Source organism: Zingiber officinale, chromosome 7A, assembly GCF_018446385.1.
Source record: "Zingiber officinale cultivar Zhangliang chromosome 7A, Zo_v1.1, whole genome shotgun sequence".
NCBI classification, from domain to species: Eukaryota; Viridiplantae; Streptophyta; class Magnoliopsida; order Zingiberales; family Zingiberaceae; genus Zingiber; species Zingiber officinale.
In genome coordinates this window covers 89459504-89479681 of record NC_055998.1, presented here as the reverse complement: position 1 = coordinate 89479681, position 20178 = coordinate 89459504, and positions in this window count along the sequence as shown.

The following is a 20178-nucleotide window of genomic DNA, read 5'->3' as shown; positions in this document are numbered from 1 at the left end:
TTATGGTAAATTGCATTAAAATGATAAAAATTAGAACTATCATGCTTTTTACCATAACGTAAAGGGGTAGGCTCAATAAATGTTACCTTATTCTTTACCTTGGAGGCTCCCCCTTGACTAGTGCCTCCTTGAGTCTTGACCATCTTCTTCCCCTTGGGGCATTGACTTCGGTAATGCCCTTTTTGTTGACACAAGAAGCACACAATGTGCTCCTTGCTCTTCTTTGTCCCGGGGTTGGTCTCCTTGGGCATCTCTTTGTCCTTTTGTGTCATTTGACCCTTCTTCTTGGCCAATTTGGGACACTTCCTCTTGTAGTGCCCATGTTCCCTACATTCAAAGCATATAATATGATTTTTATTATTAATTGAAATGTTTATACCTTTGCTTGTAGGGGTGACATCTTCTCCTTTTGATCCGGAGGTAGAGACTTCCTCTTGATCCGAAGATATTCCTCTATTCGATTTTGCTTGACTTGCGGAGGTGGAAGCTTCTTAATCCTCATCTTCTCTTGACCCGGATGTGGAGAATTCTTTTTGCTCTTGCTCCGGTGTCAATGAAGATTGCTCCCCCTCATTCCTAGAGGTGGAGGCTTCACCTTCTTCTTCATCCTCTTGTACATGAAACAAGGAATATGCTCCTTCCTTGCTCTTTTGATTGCACTCCTTTGAGGATGAAGCTTCTTGGACTTCCTCTTCTTCGGAAGTTGAGCATCTCTCAACTTCGGAGTCCTCCTTTTGATCTTGCTCCAATGAGTCACCCTCTTTGGATTCCTCTTGATTCGGTACAGTGGAGGGTTCTTCATGGATTATTGCCAATTTGCTCCAAAGCTCCTTGGCATCGTTGAATTCTCCGATTTGAGCCAAAATGTGGCTAGGCAATAAGTTGACCAAAAGCTTGGTCACTTTATCATTTGCCTCGCTCCTTTGAATTTGCTCCAAGCTCCATTTGCTTTTCTTGAGAAGCTTGCCCTTGGAGTTTGTTGGAGCTTTGAAGCATTCCATTAGAGCAAACCATTGCTCTATCTCCATCATAAGAAAATTTTCGATTCTTGATTTCCAAGAATCGAAGCTTGTGGATGTGTACGGTGGAGCCACCCTTGTGTCAAATCCAAGTCCATCTTGAAATTGCATCTTGAAGTTGAGCTTCTTGAAATCTTTGACTTTTGATAAATTTGCTTCAACTTCTTCACCCTCTGGCTTTGCTTATTTTGTTTGCCCCTTCCGGCGATGATTCCGGTGAAGAGCGACCTCGCTCTGATACCACTTGTTGAGACCGAAAAGTAGCTAGAGGGGGGTGAATAGCTCGTCGCGTGCTCGTTGCTCGGCGTTGCTTGTTTCTTCAAAGATGCGCAGCGGAAAATACAGAAATAAACCACACAACGCTAACAAGGTTGGTTTACTTGGTATCCACCTCACATGAGGTGACTAGTCCAAGGATCCACACCTACACACACACCCTCCACTAATAAAACTCTCCTTTATGGTAACTACCAAGGGCGGAGAAGCCCTACAAGACTCAATACAAGAAGAAAGGGAAAGGTAATGAAATACAAGCTTACAAGCTTACAATGAGAGCAAAAACCCTAACCCTAGTTTCTTCTTCTTGCTTTGATCCGCTTCTTGACTTGGAAGAACCTCCAAGAGCCTTCAAGAACTGGCGATCTCGAGCTTGAGAAGAGCTGTGGAGAAGCTGGTGAAGATCTGAAATGAATCGGTGAAGAGATGCCACAGCCATCGCATGCCTGCAGCTCAAATACGACGCAACGGTCGGATCCCGATCGATTCGAAAACTCTCAATCGATCGGGGAGGCTTTGGATCGATCCATGGATCGATCCAGAGCGCCTCTGTGCTCTGGAGAAAACGCCTGGATCCATCCACGGATCGATCCAGCGCTTATCGCGCGAACCAGCATCGTCTCAATCGATCCACTGATCGATTGGGACCTCTGGATCGATCCACTGATCGATCCAGAGACTCTCTGTTCGCTAGGAAAGGCCTGGATCGATCCACTGATCGATCCATCTCCTGGATCGATCCACTGATCGATCCAGCTCTTGGTTTTTCCCCAAAACCAAGTCCCAAGCCTCTCAATCCAATATTCAGTCCACCTTGACCTATTGGTATATCATGCCTAGCATCTGGTCACTCCCTTGACCTGCCAGGACTCCCTACCAAGTGTCTGGTCAATCCCTTTGACCCACTTGGACTTTTCTCTTCGTGCCAAGTATCCGGTCAATCCCTTTGACCTACTTGGACTCTCACCAGATGTCTGGTCAACCTTGACCCATCTGGATTTCTCTTGCCTGGCTTTACTCACCAGGACTTTCCCAATTGCCTAGCTTCACTCACTAGGTCTTTCACCTGGCTTCACTCACCAGGATTTTCTTCCTGCCTAGCTTCACTCACTAGGTCTTTCACAATTGCCTAGCTTCACTCACTAGGTCTTTCACCTGGCTTCACTCAACAGGATTTTCCTCCTGCCTAGCATCCCAGTTAGGACTTCCCAGTCAAGTATCCGGTCATCCTTGACCTACTTGACTCTTCTTCAATCAACCTTGCATTGTCAAACATCGAAACCCAAACCAAGACTCAAGCTTGGTCAACCAGGTCAACCTTGACCTGAGAGATGTTGCACCAACACACCTTGTGTTGCTCGCGCACTCCTCGTAACTCCGTCTCGAGTGGACCTTCCACCGCTCTAATTTTGTACATTACAATTTTGAAACTCGAGTTACATTCGAGTCTAAACTAATTTACAACAAGAATAAAAGAGAGGCATGACGCGCAGGTCGCGTATCAAGTATACAGCACACACAACACCAATGACGGCGCACATGCCGTAATATGAATTACAACACAATTTTTCAAATCCAATTTGGGTCTTTTGAGCCATGACTATCACAAAATAATACATAATTCTAAATTATGTATTTTCTATAATTTTCTATAATTTTTATCACAATTTTATAATTTTTATGAGTAAAATTTCCGGCGGTCCCGTTTAGCGATTTTCAGGCGCAATCGCGGAATGAATCTCCTTGTGGGGCCAGGGGCAGTACCCCTAACAATGATATAACCATCACGAGTGTTCCTAAACGATCCTACAGCACCTTAATCCGCTGTCCCAAAAGGTTTTGGGGCGAAACCTTGTCGTTTTGGAAAAATCTTCTCGGTAGTCGAAGCCTACAAGTGTCTAAACACTTGTGCTTCGCTTCTACGAGAAAAATACCCATAAAAAATCATAAAAATCAGAAATTCACAGAAAAGTACAGTACTGATATTTTTCTTAAAAATACAAATTAAACTCGTACAAGACTTCGTACGTGGCTCTGATACCACTGTTGGAATTTTTGGGCCGCAAAAACCGCTTTTTCGCGTTGCGAAAACCCCGAATCTCCCATGCCACCGGATCCGTGCAAAGTTTATAAAACAAAATTTTATGTACGAGTTTACTAAAGCCTAGATCTACACTAGGAGAAGGAATTTACCCTCGATGTGATGCCCTTCGTAATCCCGCTCATCCAAGTGATGCCGGATCTTGAGGTTGTCAAGTGTACAACTCTCTAGAAGTATCCACACAAGCAAGAGATGGAGAGGCCAAACAAAAGGTGTGCTAGCACCTATGAAGTGTTCGTCCAAGAGAGGAGAGGGAGAAGAAAATTGAGAGCAAGAGGAAGAAGATGGAATGAATGCCTTGAATGAAAAAATCAATCTCATCCACACAAAAGGTGGCCAACCACATAATGGTTTGTAACCCCCATGGAATATCAAGAGTCAAGTCTCTTGATCTCCTCCATGAGGTGACATTTGGTCAAGTCAAATTTGACCAAATTAAGAAGCCTTGATGATGTGGCATTGGTCAAGTCAAAGTCAAGTCAAAACTTGACTCTTCATCTTCCTACTTAAGTCAAGTCAAACTTGACCACTTCTCTCCCTTGGTTGATCTAATCTAACCATTGGTTCAAGTCAATTTTAATTTAATGAATCTCTATTCATTGAATTAAATTAATTAAATGAGTCTAAGTCCAAATTAGACTCACTTAACACATGAACCAACTTGAGTACAACTCAATTAAATTTGGATTACTCTTAATCCAATTTGGTTCATCATATAAACCTAATCATTTAGGTTCATCAAATGAACCTAATCTCCATCTAATTGCCTTTTGTGTGTGACCCTATAGGTTCTTGTAACGTTGGCTATGCTCCTAAACCCATTTAGAAGCATAAGTAATGAGCGGTATCTAGCAACACATCATTACTACCCAAGTTACAAGAATGTTGAGATCCAACATCAGCTAATGACTACTAATTGTGACTCCTCACAATATATGACAAGTGTCCTTCTATCCTAGACATCTAGATTGATCAATGTGAGGCATAGACCGTGTCATCCTCTAATCAATCTAAATCTTAAACTCCAAGTAGACTTACTCAATCAAATGAGCTCAATATCTCATATTGACTCATTTGGGCATGACCATACACTTAGTGGTCTCACTCTATCAAGAATATCGATGTCACTCCCGTCATATAGGAGGGATAAATCTCATCTACATCACTCACATCCCTCTGCATAATTTGTTACATACCCAATAATCGCCTTTATAGTCCACCCAGTTACGGGTGACGTTTGACGATACCAAAGTACGTAACTCCTTATGTAGGGATCCATGATGACTTCAGGTCCAAGAACTAGTAGTCCTACTAATAGCCACATGAGAAAGTATATGACACTCATATAACGATCCATGATACTTTCTCATGGCGGGTCATTCAGTATACATTCTCCAATGCATACCCATGTGTCAACTTGATATCTCTATATTCATGACTTGTGAGATCAAGTCATCGAGTTGACCTACATGCTAGTCTTATTGCATTAACATTGTCCCTGAATGTTAATACTCGACTAGGAATGATTAAGAGTAGTGTTCCCTATATCATCTCACTATCGATTCAACCAATCGATTGATATAGGTAAGAACATTCTACTCAAGGACGCTATTATACTTAGTTTATTTGGCACCAATACAACTAAGTATAATAACCAAAACAAATGTCTTTATTAATATACAAGAATATGATACAATGAGTCCATACAATAATCATCAAATAATTGACTCTAGGGCTCTAACTAACAATCCAAACAGAGTGTAAGTAACACTAATCAATAATATATTATAGTAATAATTAACAATAGCTAATATGCCCCCCCCCCCCTCTTTTTCTTTGTTCTGGATCTTCCCTCATCCCATCCAAACAGAGTGTATGGAACACTAATCAATAATATATTATAGTAATAATTAATCATAGCTAACATATGTATAGGTGAAATATAGCAGTTATTAATAGTAATTGCTACATGGGTAATAATTATAAATGATAATCGAAGTTAGTTTTATTGATTATTCCTATGATGATCGATCCGGTACCATAGAAGTTTTTTACCAACCACCAGAATAAATCAGAAAGTACACGCGACGATTAGCTCAGAAGACTAGAAGTCCGGCATCCTTTGGTTGCGCTCCACGTTTGGAAGAAAAAGTACATATGTATAGATGAAATATAGCAGTTATTAGTAGTAATCGTTACACGGGTAACAATTATAAATGATAATCATAGTTAGTCTCATTAACTATTTCTAAGATGACCGATACGGTACTAGGATAAATCAGAAAGCACACGCGACGATCAACCCAGAAGCCCAACATCCTTTAATTGTACTCCACATTTGAAAGAAAAATTCTTACAAATACACCATATCTGGAGATCGAATTATGAATATTTGAATAATAACTTAAATATTCTACCACGGCATCATAACCCGGGATGACATCAGTAATCATTATGATTTTAGAGATTATCTTCCATTTAAGTTAATACTAGTCAATAGTATATTATAATCATACTTTCTTTAATATATGCATGAGTGTTAGTAAAAATAAATTCTAATAATTACGAATAATAACTATTATAATATGCACAAGTGATTCAATTTCATACATTTTGATGAATAACTAAGGTAGAGTACACTAAAAAATTTAGGACTTCATAATATTCAATAGATAATAATTTTTTAAAAAATTATTATTATTTTTATTTAATAATAATTTTATTAAAAATCATTATTATTGACTGTTTTTTTAAAATGATAACGATTTTTAATAAATCTTTATCTTATGTACGTCAGACAACAAGTTTTTAAAGTTGTTATCCATGAGTTTATTTTTTAAACCTGTGATAATAATTTTAATTAATCATTATCTATTAGTATTATTTATATAATAATAGACAATATTTTTATTAAATTATTGTCTGTGTATATTTTGAGATATAAGAAAATGATATCATCTTTAAAAATTATGTTTTTTTACTCACATACAAACTTTTTTAACAACATACAAACTTAAACTTAATAAATTTAATTTATTTTACTTAATAAATTTAGTATTATTAAAAATTTAAGCATTTTTAAATCATACACTGTAAATTAGGACAACGATTTTTGTCTGTGAGATTTTTATACTTATTTTATTTCTTTCCCTATGTTTATATTTCTAAAGTTTTATTCCTTGGACCTAAAACCTAAAACCCCTTCATGCCCAAACATTACCGCTCGCCTTCATCTCCATCGCCAAACCATTCCTCTTCCCCTCTTCCTCTCTTTATCACCAAAACGTTCACTGCCTTCATCTTCATGGGAGCCTCAACAGCTCGCGAGGTGGGCTTCTTGCAGCGGTCATTCGCTGCTCGACCTGGAGTAGCGAGAGGGGAGGAAGAAAAGTGTATCTCGACCATGGCGACCTTCCGATCTAGCATGGGCCCTTCCGTTGTCGTTCGTTGTAGGCTCGTAGTTGGGGACATTGAAATCACTCGTTGATGGGGATAAAGTAAGGGGGAAGGACAGGGATGACGACTCTGATGGCGGCGGGCTAATCAATTCTGTCCGGAAATAACATCTTAAAACACTTCAATTCGGTTTGAAAATAATCTTAGCCCTCATCAAAAATAAAACATAGCGAAAAACCATCTTAAACACTTCAATGCTATCCGGAAACACAGTCGCCATCACATGAGGGAACAACTCAAAGATACATCATTTCAAACACTGTAATTCCATCCAAAAATAACTTAGCCAATACCAAAATCACAAGCACAACGAAGCCAACTCATGTTACAGCAACTCCATCCAAAAATCCCTCCGCAACAGACACACAAGGAAAGAACGCATCCGGAAGCAAACACTATCTTAAAACCAATTCACACAAACACAAAGCCATCAAAAATCAATGGATACCCTATGAATCTACCCCATGGAAATTCCAGCCATAAAAACAACATTAAATTGAATCCCCCACTTGCCAATTGAAACTAGCATTCAAAGAAATATTTTGTCGAGCAACACAAGGGCACCAAAAACATGTCGCATCACCCACAAATATGGCCCTGCCATTGAAATCCATTCCAAAAGAACAAGAATGGAAACGCCACAGTAAGAAGATTCAACTGCCCACAAATCCGAACCCCTACCTTTCAAATCCATCTAGAGAAATAAGAGGAAATCTTCACGAAATCAGTGCAAGAAAGCAAACGAAAGAACAAAACGAACTACAACTCCCAAATCTGGTTCTACGGTGCAAACCATTACAAGAAAACCATGCAACCCTTGAAACTAAACAACCTCTTCCAAATCTGCCGCAACAAAGAAGAGATTCGAGATAGGAAAACCCCCCGATTCACTTTGCAACCTTCACGAAAACGTACTCTTTCATACCGACTAGAGAAATATACTTGCCTCTCTCTTCTGGCGTCATTGTAGGGTGCGTAGGTGGAAGTGTTGGTGCAATCGACCTCCAAGGTTTTAATGTCAGACAAGTTTAAGTATGCTTAAGTATGTATGGAGCTTGATCTAGGGAAGTCCTAGTTGTAGGCTAGGCAAGGGAAGTCCTAGTTGGAGGCTAGGCAAGGAGGGAAATCTTGGTATATCATGGAAGCCAGGTGGATAAGTCTGGAGGACTTGATCCCTGGGTAGCCGAATATTGAGTCCTAGTTGTAGGCTAGGTAAGGGAAATCTCGGTATGTCGTGGAAGCCAGGTGGATAGGTCTGGAGGACTTGATCCCTGGGTAGCCGAATACTGAGTCCTAGTGAGTGAAGCTAGGTTGAGAAAACCCTAGGGGGTGGTAACCTTAGGTAACGAGAAGTCTTGGAGGAATGAGCTCCAAGCAAGGTTGTTCGGATGGTTTCCAGTCAACCGCGCCCGGCCGACCGGACCAGCAGATCTCAATAAATCTAGGTTTAGGTTTACCATTATTTTCTGTATTACTATTATTGTTGTTAGCTAATGTAGTATTGCAGGAAAAGTCTTAGTGGATCAGGCGATCAGACACTGAGCAGGCAAAAGTCCAAACATGTCTGGAGGAGCATGTTTGGCAGGTAAGTAGAGGTAAACAACTGGAGGAGTGACAGTGAGGTCGGGTTCCCAAAGGGAACAACCTAAGGTCGCTGATCCAACTGAAGAAACTGGGAAGGTTTCCAAGTTGAGATCAAGACAGTCCTACTGTCTTACTCATGCATTATATATTAATGTTCTAACCTTTGTGTTGCAGGGATACTTTGCTTAACTCTGTGTTGCAGGTATAGCCAGATCGATCGACCGAACAGAGGGATCGGTCGACCGAACCAAGTTGACTCAGCACAGATCAGTTATGTCAGCAACGATCAGAAGTAAAAGGAAGTTAAGCTGATCGGTCGACCGAACCCATGGATCGGTTGACCGAACGATCAACATTAATGACCCAGTAAATGCAGAGCATGGCAAATCTCGACGAACAGGGAAGGAGCCTGTTCGGTCGACCGAACAAGGGGATCGGTCGACTGAACCCTTAAAGACCAATTAATGCCAGAGATTCGAGCCAGCGTCAGACTCCAACTGGAGGGGGTCGAAGCTAGTTCGGTCGACCAAACAGAGGGATCGGTCGACCGAACCTCCAGTACTTTTATAAATTGAGGCTCGAAGTCAGAGGCAAGGAACAACTCTTCTGATCATCTCAAAAGTTCTTCTTCACGTACGGATTGTGCTACACATCTTCAACAGCTCAGCAAGTCACTCCGTCCGGAAGTACCGACCAAGCTACATTCTATGCATACTATTGTCGGTATACTTATTTTATATTGCACTTAATTGTAAATAAGATAGTAGGCTTGTTACTATCTTATTCCATTGTACTTGTACGATCTGCTTCTCTCCGAGGACTGCGGAGAGAAGAGTTTTAGTGCTTTGCCCATCGGTGCGGTCAAGGACCGCGGGCCTTCGAGTAGGAGTCGAGGTAGGCTCCGAACGAAGTAACCCAATTGCGTCTCTTTCTTATTTCCGCTGCATGACTTTGATTTCAAAGGGTAAAAGAAAAGTTTTAAACGAGCGATATTCACCCCCCCCCTCTATCGCTTCAAACGATCTATCAATTGGCATCAAAGCCGGTTAGCTCTGAAATTTCTTAACCGATTTTTAAAGCATTTTTAAAACTTTTTCTTTTCTTCAAATTATTTTCTTTTAGATTATTTTTTTTTAAGCACTACTAATCCCAAGACGAAAGTCTTGGAAATTGGTTTGTTATTTTCTTTCTTGCAAGAATGTTGACATCTTATCAAGAAGGGAGAAGTATCTACGACCCTCCGCTATACAATCAAGTTTACTTCAATTCCTGGAGGCAAATGATGGAATGCTTCATTGGAAGCAATGATTTCGACAACTGGATCGCACTGAGACAATTTTCTCAAAACTCAGAAGCAAACACAAGGGTAATAGATATTTTAATTAGTGTTTTGCCTAATAATGTTTTGTGTCAATTACAAGATTACAAGAATGCATTCGAGATGTGGACCAAATTGATCGAGCTTCACGTGACTTCGTCAAGGCTAGAAGATCAAGGCAAAAACGAATTCGAACTTGAATCCCAATCCGAAGAGCTATCCTCAGAACCAGATCTAAAAGAAGAAGATCAAATCAGCTTCATCGCGCTAGTGGCTGAGGAGGAGGCTGATGGATTCGAACCTGAGTCCGACCAAACACTCGAGCCTAAATCCGAAATGGAAATGGTCAAGGGGGAGAATCCTAATATGGATTCAAAAGGTAATCTTGTAAATACAAAATTTAAAGAACACATAATATGTTTTAATTGCAGTAAAAATGTAACGACCCAATTTTTCCTATTTCGAGTTCTAAAAGTCCTTATAAAAATCTAGAAATGCTATAGAAAAATTCTAGAGATTTTTAGGAATTTTTAGAGTATTTTTACGTAATTTTTGGAGTTTGTTTGGTATTTTTACCAAGAGAAAGAAGTTTAAAAATATATATATATAAAAGTGTTAAAGCTGGGTTTTGAACCCAAGAGCTCGAACCCAAACCAGATTTTAACGGACTCAGCCAACCATCTGGTCTACGAATGTTTTGTTAATTATATATGGAGCGATATATATTTAAGTAGTAGTTAGGAACAGTAAAATAAATTGGAAATAAAAGTGCGCAGCGGAGGATTCGAAACCGCAACCCTTGACTTGGTCAAAACCCCAGCCAACCAACTCTTGTAATACCCCGGTTCTGAGATTCTGATTAAGTATGGCTTAAAGGGTTAGATGGTACTATCCATATCACCAAGGTGCACCTTCCTTTTCGGAAGCCCAAAATTAAGAACTCCAAAGTTAAGCGTGCTTGGCTTGGAGAAATCTGAGGATGGGTGACCTCCTGGGAAGTTTTCCAGGGTGCGTGCGAGTGAGGACAAAGCACGCTGAAAGGACCTACGGTGGTTTGTGGAGCTAGTCGTCAACCTGATGGGCAATTTAGGTAGCGTTCCCGGTTCGGTTCGGGTGGGGCCCGCCCGAGCCGGGGCGTTACAGATGGTATCAGAGCGACCTTGCGACCGTGAGTGCGCCTGTGGTTGGAGCACCCAGGGCACCACCTAGCGAGGAGATTCTGGGATTTGTTTGTGGTGTGATTTGTGGTTACACAACGAGGACGTTGTGTCTTTAAGTGGGGGTGATTGTAATACCCCGGTTCTGAGATTCTGATTAAGTATGGCTTAAAGGGTTAGATGGTACTATCCATATCACCAAGGTGCACCTTCCTTTTCGGAAGTCCAAAATTAAGAACTCCAAAGTTAAGCGTGCTTGGCTTGGAGAAATCTGAGGATGGGTGACCTCCTGGGAAGTTTTCCAGGGTGCGTGCGAGTGAGGACAAAGCACGCTGAAAGGACCTACGGTGGTTTGTGGAGCTAGTCGTCAACCTGATGGGCAATTTAGGTAGCGTTCCCGGTTCGGTTCGGGTGGGGCCCGCCCGAGCCGGGGCGTTACAACTCTTCTACGAGTATTTCGTGAAAAGGTAAGGAGCGAAATAATCTTAAGCCATAACAGAATACCCTAGGTTATAAAAGGATAAGTTAGGAGAGGGATTAATTATTTTCTTTTCCCTCAAAATTTCTCTTCTCGCACTCGGCGACGGCGTCTGCGATTTCCTGTTCTCGGGCGAAGACGAAGCCGAGGCTAGGGCTTCGTCTCCGGCAGCCGGCGAGCGTCTTCTTCCGTGAGTTCTTCACTGATCCAAGCTCCTCTCGTAAAGGAGAACTCGAAGGCGCGAAGAAGACCGAGATTTCAAGCTCGCCGCAATCCCTAGAAGAATTAGAAGTTCTTTTCTTCGGCTGTAAGTCCAAGAACCGAAGGTGAGTCGCTACTCACCTGCAGTAGGATAGTTTCGGATTTCTATTTCGTTTGTTTTCGAATTTTTCTGTGATAATGGTTTAGGGTTTGCCGCCGTGACCTTCAAGAAAGAATAGGATGGGTAAAATTCAAGCATGTGGGTTTAATATCTCAAGCTTTATAGTTTGAATTCGGATTTTGTTATACGAGGCAATGAGAAATCTTTTGTTTTGGTTCTTTGCCGTGGACTGAGCAGTAGCAACCTTCAATTCTTTTTGTTGCCTTGGCACATAGGATAGAGAACAATTGATGTCTTAGTTTTCAGTAGTTGAAAGCATTGTGGCATGTTTTAAAGGCTTCCGTTACTCTATATAAACATAAGCTGGGAATAAGTTTTCATAGGTTGTTTCATTTTCTTGAAACATTTCAGATCCTTGTTCTTTTCACCATGCTTCCTACGAAGGAATACCCTGCTCTGTTCGTGGGGAATTTTACAATTTAAAGATCTGTTGCTCAATGAGGAATTTTGAGTTTTGGGTTTCTTTTGTTTAATTCTGCTGTAATTAGTTTAAAGGGTTATGTTGCTTGATAAAAGTATAGTTATGAACAAGTTACAGGAATATTTAGTTTTGGCAGATTTCTAGTTTCTTTTATGTTATTAGATGTACATGAGTAGCCTTCCTTTTTAAACAATCAGTTTCTAGTTTCTTTAGAGTTTAATATGCAGAATTGTGTTAGCTTAATATGCATCAAGTGTGCAGATTTTTATTAAGTATTAGTGTGCAAAATTCATTTACCCTTAGCTGAACATGTGCAGATTTTTATAAGCATAGCATGCAGATTTTTATAAGCATAGCATGCAGATTTTTATAAGTATAGTATACAGATTTTTAGCACGTAGGGTGTGTTCTAGTGCACACCAAGTGCTTGATAAAATGCTTAGCTCAATATAATGCTACAGTAGACATTTTAATAGCTCAGTAAATGCAGTAGAAGCATTTAAAATAACTTATTTAGTCTTGCTTCAGCTTATATGGGACTACGGTCCAATGGGTGGGCCCCCATAGTCGCCTCTAGGTTCAGATAACCTAGTAAAAGCAAGATAAGTTAATTAGTTTAAGATCCAGTATTTTACTTTTAGCAGTGGCACTGTACTGGACCAGATGTCCATTGGGTTGGGCTCCCACAGTCGTCCCTAGGTTTAGATAACCTAGTAAACCCTACTAGACTCGGAACTTGCAATCCCGTGTTTAGTTAGGGATGCGCGCACAGCAAGTACAGTTGCCGGGCCCATCAGCAGCATGATTATTATTTTAATCTATTATGTAAATAGTTTTCAAAACTTCACAAATTAGTTATGTGAATACAAGTTAGACTCAGTTTAGCATTAATTAGTTTAGCTTAGGTAGCAATTCAGTTTCTTATTGATACACATGATAGTTCTATGATTATCTTTACATGTTAGCTTTTCAGTTAGTTTCTTTGCTGTTTATGAGCATGATTATCTCTACATGTTAGCTTTTCAGTTAGTTTCTTTGCTATTTATGAGCATGATTATCTCTACATGTTAGCTTTTCAGTTAGTTTCTTTGCTATTTATGAGCATGAGTAGCTATACATGTTAGCTTTTCAGTTAGTTAAATTCCTTTGCTATTTATGAGCATGATTATCTTTACATGTTAGCTTTTCAGTTAGTTTCTTTGCTATTTATGAGCATGAGTAGCTTTATATGTTAGCATTCATTTTTAGCATGTTTTTATTTATATACATGCATATCGAGTTTTTGTGAGTAGGATAGCGCTCACTAAGCTTTTAGCTTATAGATACTATTTTCCTCCTACTGCAGATAAAGAAAAAGCTAAAGTATAAGGAAGAAGGCGACAAGGAGATGCTGTGACGGTGTGTGATGTGTGGACTATGGAGATCCTTAAGACTTAGCTAAAGAACTCACTTAGTTTAAGAATTTGTTTAGCTTAATTTTTTATTAAGTTGATAAGAAAATTTTGTAGTAGGAAGTTATGTTTCCGCTTTTCATTACTTACATGATTTGATTTATTAAACTGCGTGGTTGTGAAAATATATGTTCCAGCCGCCTATGGCTGAGTATACTCTGTATGTATTTACGGATATGGTCACCGGTACAGGGGAGACTCTGTCGAAATTTTTCGATAGAGATTCCTCGTGGTTTCTATCACACCAGTTAAGTAGAGTTAGCAGTTAAGTAGCGTCCACCTCTTGAGAGTGGTAGTAGTAAAGAAGGGTGGTCGTTACAAAAAAGGGGCACTATAAAAATAAATGTCCCATGAATAAATCCGCACAACCGGAGGCAAAGGAGGAACCAATGCCTGGAGTCCGGAAAAAAAAGGACCACATCAAATGTTTCAAGTGCAAAAAAATGGGGCATTACAAATCTCAATGTCTAGAGAGAAGACCTAAGGATTAAGGGGGAGCAAATATGGTAAATAAATTTATGTTACATGAAAAATTAAATGCTTTAGATCCTTCTTGTTTGAATTATAATTTGAATTTGAAAAAGCATGAAAATCCTACATTACTTAACAAAAATAATAAAAACTTAATTAATTCAAATATAATTAAAATTGACCAAATCAACCTAAACCTTAATCAAGACTCAAATATATTTAATCAATGTATTCAAGATAATTTGAATCAAAATAATAATAATCTAAGATTAACTAATAGTAAACAGAATTTAACTAAAAATTTAGAAAGCAAAAATAAGAAATTAAACTATAAATCAAAATTTAGAAAACTAGAAAAACAAAATAATGTTTTGAAAAATAAAATTAATAAATTAGAAAACATTATTAATAATTTTATAAACTCACATAATCTAGATTTAAATTATAAATCAAAACAAAATTTAAAACAAAACTTTCGAAAACTTAATTATAATAATGTACCTTTTAATTATAAAACTAAATAATAATAATAACAATAACAACAACAATAATAATAAATAAATAATAACAATAATAAAACAACAATGCTAAATAATAATAATAATAATAATAATAAAATAACAACTACAATAATAATAAATAAATAATAACAATAATAAAACAACAACGCTAAATAATAATAATAATAATAGTAATAATAATAATAAATAATAACAATTTAAATAAAACAACAATAACAAAACAAGAATATTAATAAACAATTTGTATTATACATGATTTGTTTGAATTGTATGACTTGCCATGTTCATGCATATTTATCTATTATTTAACATGTCATGCATCTTTTCTTAATTTAGAATGGTTAGATTAAAAAGATTTACCAAACCCTAACAACATAGTACCGGAATGGATTGAGATGATAGTACGTCAAGGAAACTTTGTCGAAGGCATGTCTAGGCTGAATATGGAATTCTACCTGGTGCACTAGACTTAGTGGATCTGACCGAAGCTACTCCAGTCAAACATGGGCTAGTTAGACCAAAATTTAGTATTAAGTTTTTTGGGCGGGAACAGTTTGGAAAGCCTTCAGCAAGTGGTCTAATGATATCCAAGTAGGTCGTATGCCTCGCCACTGAACTGAAAGCTTATCCTTAGGAAGCCTGCTTGATTAACCCAAAACTAAGTTTGAATCTAACATGGGTTCAACAATCTTTCTAAATTAATTGTTTCAAACCTAATTCAAACTTTAATTCTAACTTAATTCAAATCAAATTCAAACATAATTCAAACCTAACTTAATTCAAACCTAATTTAATTAAAATTATTTTAAAACTTAATTAAAGTTATTTTAAAACTTAATTATTTTAAAACTTAATTAAAATTATTTTAAAAACTTAATTAAAATTATTTTAAAACTTAATTAAAATTATTTTAAAACTTAATTAAAAACTTAATTAAAATTATTTTAAAAACTTAATTAAAATTATTTTAAAAACTTAATTAAAATTATTTTAAAACTTAATTAAAATTATTTTCAAGACTTAATTAAAAAACTTAATTAAAATTATTTTAAAACTTAATTAAAATTATTTTAATACTTAATTAAAATTATTTTAATACTTAATTAAAATTATTTTAAAACTTAATTAAAAACTTAATTAAAATTATTTTCAAACTTAATTAAAATTATTTTAAAACTTAATTAAAGTTATTTTAAAACTTAAATTATTTTAAAACTTAATTATTTTAAAAAACTTAATTAAAATTATTTTAAAACTTAATTAAAATTATTTTAAAACTTAATTAACATTTTTTTAACTTAATTAATATTATTTTAAACTTATTTTAAAACTTAATACACTTAATTAATTCTTAATAAATCTTAACTTGAAATCTTAACTTTAATCAACAAATAAAGTACTTTAACCTTAAATAAAATTAAATTTTTATAACTAATCCTAAAATCTTTACCCAATTACTAAGAAATTAATAATAATTCATAATCAATTAATTCGTAACTATTAATAATAAAACTTTAATCAACAATTAAATTAATTCTTACTCTAATTAATAATAATATTAAATTAAATTAAAACTAATTTTAAAATTATATTTAAATCAATCAATAAATCAACCTATAACTAGACCCGACCCCGGGCCGGGTCTGGCCGGGACCCGGCCCGGGCCCGTAACCGGGTCAACGGGCCGGTTGCCCGTTGACCCGGTTCGCCGGGTCGAACCGGAACCGGCCCGGCAAGTTGCCGGGTCGGTTTCGTTAAACGGCTTGAACCGCCGGTTAACCGGCGGTTCATAGCCGTTGGAACCGCCGATTAACCGGCGGTTCGTAGCCCTTGGGAGGGTTTTTAGGTATTTTTTTTCCACGGTTAGGCTCATTTCACCGTTTTTTGATCAATGGCTATGCTTTAGTGTCCATTACTATCAAAACTCTATAAATAGAGAGCTTATTTCATCATTTTCACACACATCTTCTCTACTCTTAATCTCATTTTCGTATTCTCTAATCTCTACACGCTTTCGTTTTCAATTACAATGACAAGGGACGTAGTCTCTAATCTCTAAAAGCAATCATAATGAATTACAATGGAGGAGGACCCCAACATTCAATCCACCGATGATGAGATCGAGCATCTTCCGAATCCGACACCCGACACACAAGGAAGTACCGATGCAATTACTTCTAAGGTTCGGGAACTTCCTCCTCTAAAATCTTCTATTTTTACTAAACATTTTGAGAAGGTCACTCTTCCGTCGGGAGAAATGCGTGCAAAATGTAAGCACTGCAATGCTTCCTACAAATTCCAAGCCGTGGCGCTATGGGTCGTTGACACGACATGTAGAAACGAAGCACCCGACGGAATATGGACTCAACCGTTCTCAAACACAATTATCAAGATTTTCTTCAACTAGCGGTAGTACCGATTCCGGTTTATTTTTATATTCGGATAATAAATTAAGAGAATCATTAGCTAAATTTGTTTCCGTAGAACATCTTTCTTTTAGTTTTGGATCTAAATGCACATTTGAAGATTTTTGTAAAGAATCTCTTAATCCATGTGCTAAACGTGTTCCTAGGACTACACTTACTCGTACAATTAAAAATTAGTAAAACAAGGAAAAAGAATTTAATTGATGAATTTAGTAAATTAGATAATAAAGTTTCTTTATGTTCCGATATTTGAGTGATCATTGGCAAACACATTCGTATATGGGTGTGACTTGCCATTGGATCGATAACTCTTGGAATCTCCAAAAAAGTTATTAGCTTATAGAGTTTTTGATGAATCACATAATGCTCATAATATCGCACAATTATTATGTTTAATTTTAGAAGAATATGGTTTAACTCATAAAATATTTTCAATATCATTAGATAATGCTAGTTCTAATACCGCTTGTATAGATGATCTAAAATTTGTTTGTCAACCTATTATTGGAGGTTTATTTTTCATATTCGTTGTGTATGCCATGTTTTAAATTTATGTGTTCAAGATGGTTTAAAATTTTAGAAAGTTATATTAAACCAATTAGAATTGCAATTTCTTATTTATGGTCTTATCCATCTATAATGAAACAATGGGGTAGGTTTTGTAAAATTAATGGAATGAGACCTAAAAATTTCCACGTGATGTACCAACACGTTGGAATTCAACATACCAATTATTACAAGATTCATTTCAATATAAAGAATTATTATGTTCATTTTTTGCACAAAACACTAATGCTAATATATATTTATTTTCACAACAATGGAATATTTGTAGTAGTATTTGTGAAATTTTAAAAGTATTTAATGATGCAACCGAACAACTTTCCGGTGTTTATTATCCCACTGCTCAATTAGTTTTAGAAAATTTTTCTAATATAGTATTAGTTTTAAATGAACATATTAATAATGAATCTTTATCTCCTTGCATCTTAGCTATGAAAACTAAATGGGAAAAATATTTTTATTTAATTCCTGAAATTTATTTAATTGCATTTGCTTTAGATCCTAGATTTAAATTAGAAGTTTTACAAGAAATGTTAACTTTATATTATGATGCTTTAATTTCCAATTAAAGATTCTTCTTCCCCTGATCCAGCTAATATTATATATAATGTTAGAATTTATTTATATGATATTTATAATCAATATTATGCAAAATATGGAACACAAATTAATATTTCTGAAATTCAACAAACTACTAGTAGTAATTTAAAACTTACAAAAGCACAACTCTTATTAAAAGAACGGACAAAACGTCCACGGGGATCCTCAAGTTCCACACAGGAACTTGAGAATTATTTTATGACTTCTTTTGATTTTAATGAAACAGATAGCGAAAACTTCGATATCTTAAAGTGATGGTCACAGAAGGCTCAAAGCTTTCCCGTTCTCTCCGTGATCGCAAAAGAAATTTTAGCTTGTCCAGTGTCAACTGTTGCTGTGGAGCAGGCGGCAACATATTAGATGAACGACGATCAACTTTGTCTCCCGACTCATTGGAAGCCCAAGCATTACTGGACGATTGGACCAGAGCGGAGAAAAGAATCCAAGGAATGCAACTTTCAGATGACGAAGTTGAAGATTTTGATACTGAAGGAACAAATACGACAGGAACAGGAAATGGAAGTGAATGAAAATGTAAAAGGATAAAAATGTAAAAGAACTACGTGGGCTTTGATTCCCCTAAAGGGATACGTAGGCAACTTAAATAAGTGCAAGCCCTTTTTTTAATAAATTTTAATTTCTAATTTTTAATGTTTAATGTTTAATTTTTAATTTTTAATTTTTATTAACATATTAATCTTGAACCGTGACGAACCGTGACGAACCGTGACGAACCGTGAACCGAACCGTGAACCGGCGGTTCTGAACCGTGAACCGTAACCGTAACCGTCGGTTAGAAGGTCGAACCTGCCTGGAACCGTCGAACCGGCGGTTCCGAACCGTCGAACCGGCGGTTCCGAACCGTCGAACCGTCGGTTCCGAACCGTGGTCAGGTCTACCTATAACCATAGCTATTAAAAACAATTCTTAGTCAAATCCACTTAATAACTTTACAATTTCTAAACTAAACATTAACTCAATTAATTCACAAAATAAATGTTACCATCTATTTAACTTATTTAACTAAAATTTAAGTTTCACCGAATTCAAAATCAATAAAGCCATCTCACACAATTATAGGATTACCATATTTAAAAATTTAGAATGGGTGAGATGCTAAGAGAATTAAAATTTAAAATTATTTTAAACATGTTTTGAAAACTTATATATTTTTGAATTTTGATTGATGATTGATTGGGTGTATTATATATATAAATTATTGTTATTCACTGCCTAAGTCTTTAGAACCTTAAGTCAATAGTGAGTGACCCTTAGACACACATAGAAAAGTCTTCCTTGTGGGTAACAAGGATATCTAAAAATAGTGTCTAGTTAAGGGGGAGAGACTTGATTGTAGGACATATTTTCTGAAAACATATTTTGAAAAATGTTTCAAAACACTCTTTGAAAATTGCTTGATAAAACTTTTTAAATCTTAAAATCTCTTAGTCAATTTCTTTTACGAAAATTATTATTTTTACAAAATTATTCTTCAAGCATTATCTTTTCAAAATCATATTTTTCAAACTCATACTTTTTGAAAAATCATAGCTTGAAAAATACTTTGAAAATTCCTCTACAACTTTATGTTTCATACTTTGAAATATTCTTTGCAAATAAGAAACAAAAAAAATACTTAGTGCATAATAAAAGTATTTTTGAAAGAAATTCTAAGAATTTTTTTTTGCAAGCATTAAAACTTCTATATTATGTTTTTGCAAAAATACTTTATGTCTTGGAATACTTTTTGAAACATATTCTTGAGAGATTTTACTTAGTGCATTCTTCAAAATTATTTTGAAAAAAGATATTACAAATTTACTCAATTTTTTAATGGAATAAGGCTTTTTCAAAATCTCTATGACTCATTTTTGAAAACTCTATTATACATCAAATGGGTGAATCCTTAGGCATATCCTGACAATATTTAAAAGTATTCCATCATTGTTGGTG